Source organism: Prionailurus bengalensis, chromosome A1, assembly GCF_016509475.1.
Source record: "Prionailurus bengalensis isolate Pbe53 chromosome A1, Fcat_Pben_1.1_paternal_pri, whole genome shotgun sequence".
Classification (NCBI taxonomy): Eukaryota; Metazoa; Chordata; class Mammalia; order Carnivora; family Felidae; genus Prionailurus; species Prionailurus bengalensis.
Window position 1 is genome coordinate 81,687,490 of NC_057343.1, and position 9,001 is coordinate 81,696,490.

Consider the following 9,001-nt stretch of genomic DNA (forward strand, 5'->3'; position numbering starts at 1 on the left):
GTGTCTGGGAGGAGGGAGGGAGGTTCCTTGGTGGAGTCAGCTGGAAGTCTGAGTGGCAGAACCACCTAAAAGAACACGCATCCTGTGGCTTTGGATGTCGTGTGCCTGAAGGTTCGTGGGTCCAGGTGGAGAGACTATGTCTGGGATGTCCTTCATACGTCTGCAAGACTTTCAACCTAAAGGGACAGATCAGTCAGCAAAGGCGGACGCGTCCCCCGACGTGGTGAATACAAGACCAAAACCAAGAAAACAGTTGCTGCCCTGAAGAAAACAATAACTGGGTGGGGGCAGGGAGACATGCACATACTTTTTAAAACCAAGCATGTGAGATAGGACCACGTGGGGACCACGTGGCTGTGAGCCAGCAACCAGAGATTGGAGGATTCAATCCCCACTCTGGCCGCATAAGGCTCCCGGGTCTGCAAAGACGGTCGGTCCTGTTTGTGTGGGAAGGTCAGCAGTTGTGCAGCCGTGGGACCTCAATGACCACCTCCTGTGCCCGTGAGTCCTCGTGGGTCGTTCCAGATGTGCTCGGAGGCTTTGTCCAAGGAATTACTCTGGGAAGAGGCCCAACAGAAATACACTAATGGTCAATAAGCCTTACACCCTTTGCCAGAGTGACGTCGCCACAAGTTGAGACACCACTTCAGAAACAAGATGTTTCACTGACTTTAAACTCCCCGATTAAAGCAGTCGAGTGATCTGTTTAGCTAATGGCAGCTGGGGGTTACAGGACTCTTTCAAGTGAGGCGTGCAAGGTTGTGGACACTGCTTACATTTCCTATGTCAGCCCCAGGCCGCCAGACGTGGAAAGCAGTGAAGCTCCCTGAGCCCCCAGCGTGGCTCTGACACGGCCCCGCAGCTCACCCCTTTCTTCCGGAGCTGCTGACGCTGCCCAGAGCGGCTGAAGAACACACAGGATGATCCCTCTTCAACGTGCTCCATGCATCTCGAGGACTTTTTGGTAAAAGGCATACTTCAAAAATGCAAAAATATAAACTTAATCAGTCACCCAAGCCTCAGTAAAGGCTGTGCTAACGAGAAGGGAGAGCCCACGGGCTCCCGCCCCCTGCCAGCCACCCTTCGCAAACTGGGGAGGGGGGCGTGCGGAGGGCGGGCGCCCCGGTCCCTTGAGGAGATCTGCATCCCTGCTCAGCAATCTGGTCCAGTCTCCTGGTGGCAGGAAAGCAGCTGCCAGTTTCCCAGAGGGTCCTGAACACGCCGCCTCTGTTCCAGAAGCTCTTAGAACTATCTGCCTGTGTTCTGGAGGCCCAGTCAGAGTCCACCACCCGGCTCAGGCTGACGCTTTCACCCCTCAGTGAGCGACCCCCTGTCCCCTTCCACGGGCCCTCTGACCTGAGAATGAGATTTCTGTCCACCTGGCAGAGACCAGCCAAGCGAGGAGATGGTGATGTCCAGGGGCACAGTGGATGTCCAGTGCCCATGCTGGCACGTGGCATTGAGCAGCCAGCGTTGGATGAAGTCCCGGGTGCTGGACAAAATGGACCAGTGGGCATCCAGAAATGTGAACAAAACAATCACAGGTCAGAAACGTGGCAGAGGAATGGCATGGGGGTGGGCGGGGAGGGGGACAGCTCATCTCTCGTGGGTCGTGGCCCGTGGGAAATGTATTCCTCTACTTCCTGTCCGTAGGCCGTCCTGCAGGCTGCTGAGCATCCACAAACATTGTCCACACGAGAGTTCTTTCTCTCCCTGTCCACGTGATGCTCACGTCTCATCTGCTGAAGACACCCTGCGATCGGTGAGGGAGGGCACGGCTCCCACTGCACCATAATATTCCTACACGGGGGTCAGCCCGTCGAGACTTCCTACACAAGTCTGTGCTGGGGCGGCCCCTGCCCCCACCATCCACCCTACACACCTGCAGGGTCTCTGCCTCATCCATCAGCTTCCAGTGGCCCCAGGGCTACCTGCCCCGGCCCTTCGTGCATGTCCCTGCGTTCACTGTCAGCCCTTCTCCCTTTCATACTACAGTGTCATAGACTACATTCCCTGTGCCGTCGTCTTCACTCCCGTGACTCAGTTATTTTGTAACTAGAAGTTTGTGCCTCTTAATCCCCTCACCTGTGCCACCCATCCCCTACCCCCCCACCACCCCCACTGGCGGCCACCAGAATGTTCTCTGTATCTATGAGTCTGTTTCTGTTCTGTTTGTTTTCTTTGGTTCCACATGTGAGTGGAATTATGTGGTCTTATCTCTCTCTGGCTGACGAACCTCACTTAGCGAGATGCCCTCCAGGAGCCTCCATTTTGGTGTCAGTTCCTTCAGCAAATGTCTGGGCGTGGAGTCCAGGTCTCTCTCACGCCCCACACAAGCTGGCCCGTCCCCGGTGCGCCTCAGCCCCCAACCACCGACGCTGCCGGTGCCCTCCTCTTCCCGCCTCCTCCCCCTGTGCCTTCAGGTGGGCGCCCCAAGACCGCGGGCCCAGCGCCCGAGAGCCCTGCTCCCCTGGGTCGTTGACCCACAGCCACTGACTGTCCCTCCTCAGGCCTGTGCACGCGGGGAGGAGGGGCTGCCTCACGGTTGGTGTTGGGTCCACGTCTCACCCACAGAAGCGCCCCGGGGAGCATCACAGCCAAACAGCCTGGAGGCCTGGAGCCTGAGGTGAGGCAGGGTTGGCTCCTTCTGAGGCCGTGAGGGACAGTCTGCACCAGCCTCCCTCCCCGGAGTGTAGACGGCCGTCTTCTCCCCGTGTCTCCACGTCAGCTTTCCTCAGTGCGTCAACCTGTGTCCCAATTTCCCCTCTTTGTAAGGACGCCAGTCACACTGGATGAGGGCTATTTCTACCTACCACGACCCTGTCCTCCGATAAGGTCACGGTCTGAGGCACTGGGGGTGAAGACGTGGGCATAGGAATTTGGGGTGCGTGCATTCAGCCCACAGCAGCACCTCCGTCCCGGATTCAGGAACAACATTCCCAGGGGTGTGCGGGCCACTTCCCCGTGAATGTTCCCCATCAGGTGAACACACCACGACTGCCCCAGCCACTGTCCCCTCGAGTCTGAACTCTCTCCTGCTCCAGTGTCATCAGTGATCTCTGCCACTTTTCCTCTTCTAAACCCGCCCCTTCCCCATTCCCTGACTGAAGTTCTGTCTTTCTATCTTGACCTTTGGAAATCAATCCTGCCTCCTCCAAGAAGCCTGCGGGACTGCCCCTGGGAAGTGCCTTTCTCTCCGGAAATCCCTGTATCCTTTGGTGTCTGTCAATGCAGCCCTTTTGCCTGAGGAGTACTTGCTCTCCCGGGAAGCTGTGTCTTCTCCCCTGAGGCTGGGCAGCGTCCAGCATGGCCCATCTCGAGTGTCCTGCACTCAGGACACTGGTTCTCAGTACCACTTGCTGATGGAGATAACGGTGAGACAAAATGCGGTATCAGAGGAGTGAGACACATCCGACCTCCCGCGCCCCGGGAGAGACGTGTGTGTCTCACATATGTGGTGTCAGTGTTCCCATAATGCTGGCTGTGAAATAGACCATTGGTTCTAATGATACTGATATACTAAGGATCACGTAAACTTGGTGTTTACTTATGGATGATTTCCTCTGCAGAGAACATTTGAGGGTCCCCCAAACCCACATCCGGCTGAAGAGAGCCTCATGTGAATACACATGCACACATGTGCACACACCCGGACCCCACCTGCCCCCTCGCCCGCCACGTGTGTTGTGGGACCCCAGCCCCATCTGGAGTCACAACCCGCGCTCTGACTCAGATAATCCCCTTCTGCCTCTTTATGACACCTAAGCCCTCAGCACCCGCCTCCACCAGCAGGCCAGGATTTTTTAAAGACACGTCCTATGTTAATTGTAGGATTCATGCATTTCTTAATCATTTCACGTGTGAAGAACTGTGTTAACATTTTATTACGTTCCCATCTTTTTTAAAAAATGTGTCACTGGTGACATTTTTGAGCATTATATCCCTAACCGTTTTTTTTTTTCCCCCGTGAAGTTCTGTGGTTTTCATTGCGCGATTTTGCATTGCATTATGATATTTAAGAACACGAATGTTGGGGCACCTGGGTGGCTCGGTCAGTTGAGGTTCTGATTCCTGAGTCTGGCACAGATCATAATGTGGCAGTTTGTGGGTTTGAGCCCCGTGTCGGGCTCTGTACTGACAGAGCAGAGACTGCTTGGGATTCTCCCTGTCCCTCTCTCTACCCCACCCCTGCTCCTTGCTCTGTCAAAATAAATATCAATAAACTTTTTTAAAAGAACACATGTGTCACATTATAGCATTTGGAGTAAGCCATATCCAGGCTTACATCCTGTGCGACACCATTGGAGAATGAGGATACAGGTGCCTGAAGTCAGGGGACACAGTGAGTCCAGTAGATGGTAGTCTCGTTCTAGATCCTCTGGGTTCATAGGATGGAATTCAGTACAGCCTGTGTTGTCTTAAATGGAAAACCCACAGCAATTATCACACTCAATGAGGAAAAACTGAGACTTTCCGTCACTTTTATTCAACACAGTCCTGGAAGTCCTAGCCGTAGTAACCAGGCAACAAACAGAAATAAAAGGCATCCATACTGGTAAGGAAGAAGTAAAACTTCCAGTGTTTACAGGTGATATGATATTATATAGAGAAAACCCAAAAGACTCCACCAAAAAACTACCAGAACTGATGAATGAATTCAGTACGGTCGCAGGATACAAAATCAACATACAGAAATCCGTTGCATTTCTATCCAGCAAAAATGAAGCAGCGGAAAGAGAAATGAAGAAAACAATCCCATTTACAAATGCACCCAAAATAATGCAGCACCTAGGAATAAACTTGACCAAAGAGGTGAAAGAAAGACCTGTACCCTGAAACTATGAAACACGGATGAAAGAAATTCAAGACGACAAAAAGAGATGGAAAGACATCCCATGCTCGTGGATTGGAAGAACCAATGTTGTTAAAATGTCCACACCATCCAAAGCAATATACACATTTAATGCAATCCCTATCAAAATACCAACAGCATTTTTCACAGAGCTAGAACACGCAATCCTCAAATTTGTATGGAACCACAAAAGACCCTGATTAGCCAAAGCAACTGAAAAAGAAAAACAAAGCCAGAAGTATCCCAATTCCAGATTTCAAGTTATACTACAAAGCTGTAATCATGAAAACAGTATAAAAATAGATACGAAGATCAATGCAACAAGGTAGAACACCCAGAAGTCAACCCACAACTATATGGTCAATTAATCTTTGACAAAGCAGGAATGAATATACAATGGGCAAAAGACAAGCTCTTCAACAAAGAAATTGATGATGTTGGGAAAACTACCCAGCTACGTGGAAAGAATGAAACTGGACCACTTTCATACACCGTACACAAAAATAAACTCAAGATGGGTTAAGAACCTAAGTGTGAGACCTGAAACCATAAAAATCCTGGAGGAGAACACAGGCAGTAATTTCTCTGACATGAGCTGTAGCAACATTTTTCTAGATATGTCTCCTGAGGGAAGGGAAACAAAAGCAAAAATAAACTACTGGGACTGTATCAAAATAAATAAAAATCTTCTGCACAGTGAAGGAAACAATCAACAAAACCAAAAGTCACCCTACTGAGTGGGTGACATATCCGATAAGGGGCTGGCATCCAAAATATATAAAGAACTGATACAACCCAATACCAAAAACCAAATAATCCAATTAAAAATGGGCAGAAGACATGAATAGACATTTCTCCAAAGAAGACATCCAGATGGCCCACAGACACATGAAAAGATGCTCAACATCAGTCATCATCTGGGAAATACAAATCAAAACCACAATGAGACACCACCTCACACCTGTCAGAATGGCTAAACTCATCAATACAAGAAAAAACAGGTGTTAGGGAGGATGTGGAGAAAAGGGAAGGAACCCTCATGCACTGTTGATGGGAATGCGAACTGGTGCAGCCACCTTGGAAAATAGTATGAAGGTTCCTCAAAAAGTAAAAAATAGAACTACCCTCTGATCCAGTAGTCACGCTATTGGGTGTTTATCCAAAAATACAAAAAAAATAATTCAAAGGGATACATGCACCCTTGTTTATTGCAGCATTATTTATAACAGCCAAGATATGGAAGCAGGCAAAGTGTCTATCCATAGATGAAGGATAAAGAAGATATGATATATATTATATGTATACATATATATATATATATGCACACACATACACACACAAGGGAATATTACTCAGCCATTGAAAAGAATGAAATCTCTCCATTTGCAACAATGTGGATAGAGCTAGAGAGAGGGCAAAGTAAATCAGAGCATGACAAATACCATATGATCTGACTCGTGTGATCTAAGAAACAAAACAAATGAGCAAAGGAGACAAAAGAGAGAGGAGAGAGAGAGAGAGAGAGAGAGAGAAACCAAGAAACAGACTCTTAACTACAGAGAACACGCTGATGGTTCCCAGAGGGGAAGTGGGTGAGGGATGGGGATTAAGGAGGGCACTTACCGTGATGAGTGGAAGTGTTGTATGGAAGTGTTCATTCACTATACATACACATGAAGCTGATATAACTGTATGTTGATTACACTGGAATTAAAAACTTAATAGGAAAATACTGGGTATGTTGGAGGGAGCTGTCCGTCCTCCCAGGGCACTGTCTTTTGAGCAAAGTTTGGGAATATCTGAGCTGGAGCAAAGTTTGGGAATATCTGAGCTCATAATCCTTATGAGGGAAACAATTGCAACAGGAAGAATGTTCCCCTGCTTTGGCTGCCTCCAGAGTTTAGCCATGTATCTTTGAAGTCGACTCCGAAGCCCAGTTATACAACAAAGTCACTCTTCTGGGATAACTTAATTTCTGCTGATGGTCTTTTAAATGTTAGAAAATACCGTAACAAAGTGAGTGCCTGAAATCCCCAACCCGCTGCTCAGTGAATGAATCGGCTCTATGCCCTTGCCAGGTCTGTCACAGATATTTCTTTATGCCGCTTTACCCGACTCTCACTTCACTTATCAATTAAATACGTACTGTGTCACGTCTGTTTCTGCGAAGGACACTAGCTAACCCCTAGAGGTGCCCAGATGACTAATTCTGTGACGTATTTCCAAAGGGCTTGTAGTCAGAAGATGTAGCTATGTGAGTGACCGTGGCACGTGATGACAGATTGTCTTCACCAGAGACCAGGATATGGCTCTGGGGGAGGGAAGCCCACCCTTGGCCGAGGGTCAAGGGGGACTCGTGGCTGAGGAGCATTTAAGAGACCCTTGAACCCTTCACATGCATCCGGGCACTGGTGCCAAAGGCCTACGTTCTTAGAATACTTTCTTGCTAAGTCGGCGTTATAAATACGATTTTTACCCCTAAAGTGTTCTTTCTCACCTTGCTTTCTGTTCGGTTCCAGGAGATTGCTGTAAAATCACTAGGCACAGCTCCCCACCCGTCCCCGTGCAGCTCTCCAGAGAGCAGCAAGGTCCTTCCCATTTTCCCATTTACTTTCAAATCTCTCACCTTTGTCAATTAACAGCAGATCCTAACTGCACGTGAAAGAAATCTCGGTGCCTTTTAATTTCAATCCCAGTTGATTTGACATCCACGTTTATACTGTTACTTTGTGGAACTAGCAACAGGGGCAATTGAAATGCAGAAACTTGCATCCACAGGTGTGCCATATTTGCATTTCATGAGTGGTCTCCGGTGAATAGAGTTTATACATTCTCTCCTGAATGAACACAGCGGTGGCAGAGGCAGCACTGAGGACGCCCAGGCCACCTCCTAGCAACCGCCAGGTTTCCAAGGGCAAATAGCTCCTTCCGACCCTAAGCAACTAGACGAGAACATCAAAACATGCCTCGCACCAGACCTCCAGGACCCATTACTGTGAGGAGCTGTTACCTCGGTCGTGAGTGACAGAGCCCTAATTATTAAGGTAATTAGAAGTTATAACACTGGCAATATTAAAGGGAGAACTTCTAGAGCCCATTAACAATGTTACTTTAAGTGATCTGGCTGTGAACTGTTCAAATCTCTAATTACATTATACGTCTGTCTTAAAGGGTGATGTAATTAACTGATGGGAGCAGGGATTAATGTATACTGACGGCTGGTAACACTCGTAAGTACTATTTTCACAGGAACGGCTGCAACAATGCCATTTACTGTTCTTGCACTTAACTGTATACACTGTGTAGCTAAAAAAACAAAAAATCCTGACCTTGATATATTTGTGTGCCATTTTAGGCACAGGTATTTTTGTTCCTTCTTTTCCTTATTTAATGCGTTTCTGTACATATATGGTGTATTCACCTAAACGTGATTAAAGATAAATCAAGGTAACTTTAGTTTATACATACAATGCAGATTCTATTTTTTTAGTGCATATAGACTTGGAAACAGCATGCCTTTCTATCTACTGCGGGATCCGTTTGCTCTGGTGACTTAAAGTTACAAAGAAAATCTTCAAGTAATTAATATACCATTGAATCTTTTTTTCTTTTGTGGCACAAATAATAAGTTTTACAGTGCACACATCATTCCTTGGTTCTCCACAAATATTTGTTTTAATTTTATTTTTTATTTTTTAAAATTTACATGCAAATTAGCATATAGCGAAACAATGATTTCAGGAGTAGATTCCAGTGATTCATCCCCTATGTATAACACCCAGTGCTCGTCCCAACAAGTGTCCTCCCTAATGCCCCTTGCCCATTTAGCCATCCCCACCCACAACCCCTCCAGCAACCCTCAGTTTGTTTTCCATATTTATCAGTCTCTTCTGTTTTGTCCCCCTCCCTGTTTTATATTATTTTTGTTTCCCTTCCCTTATATTCATCTGTTTTGTCTCTTAAAGTCTTCATATGAGTGAAGTCATATGATTTTTGTCTTTCTCTGACTAATTTCACTTAGCATAATACCCTCCAGTTCCATCCACGTAGTTGCAAATGGCAAGATTTCATTCTTTTTTATTGCCGAGAAATACTCCATTGTGTATATGTACCACATCTTCTTTATCCATCCATCCATCGATGGACATT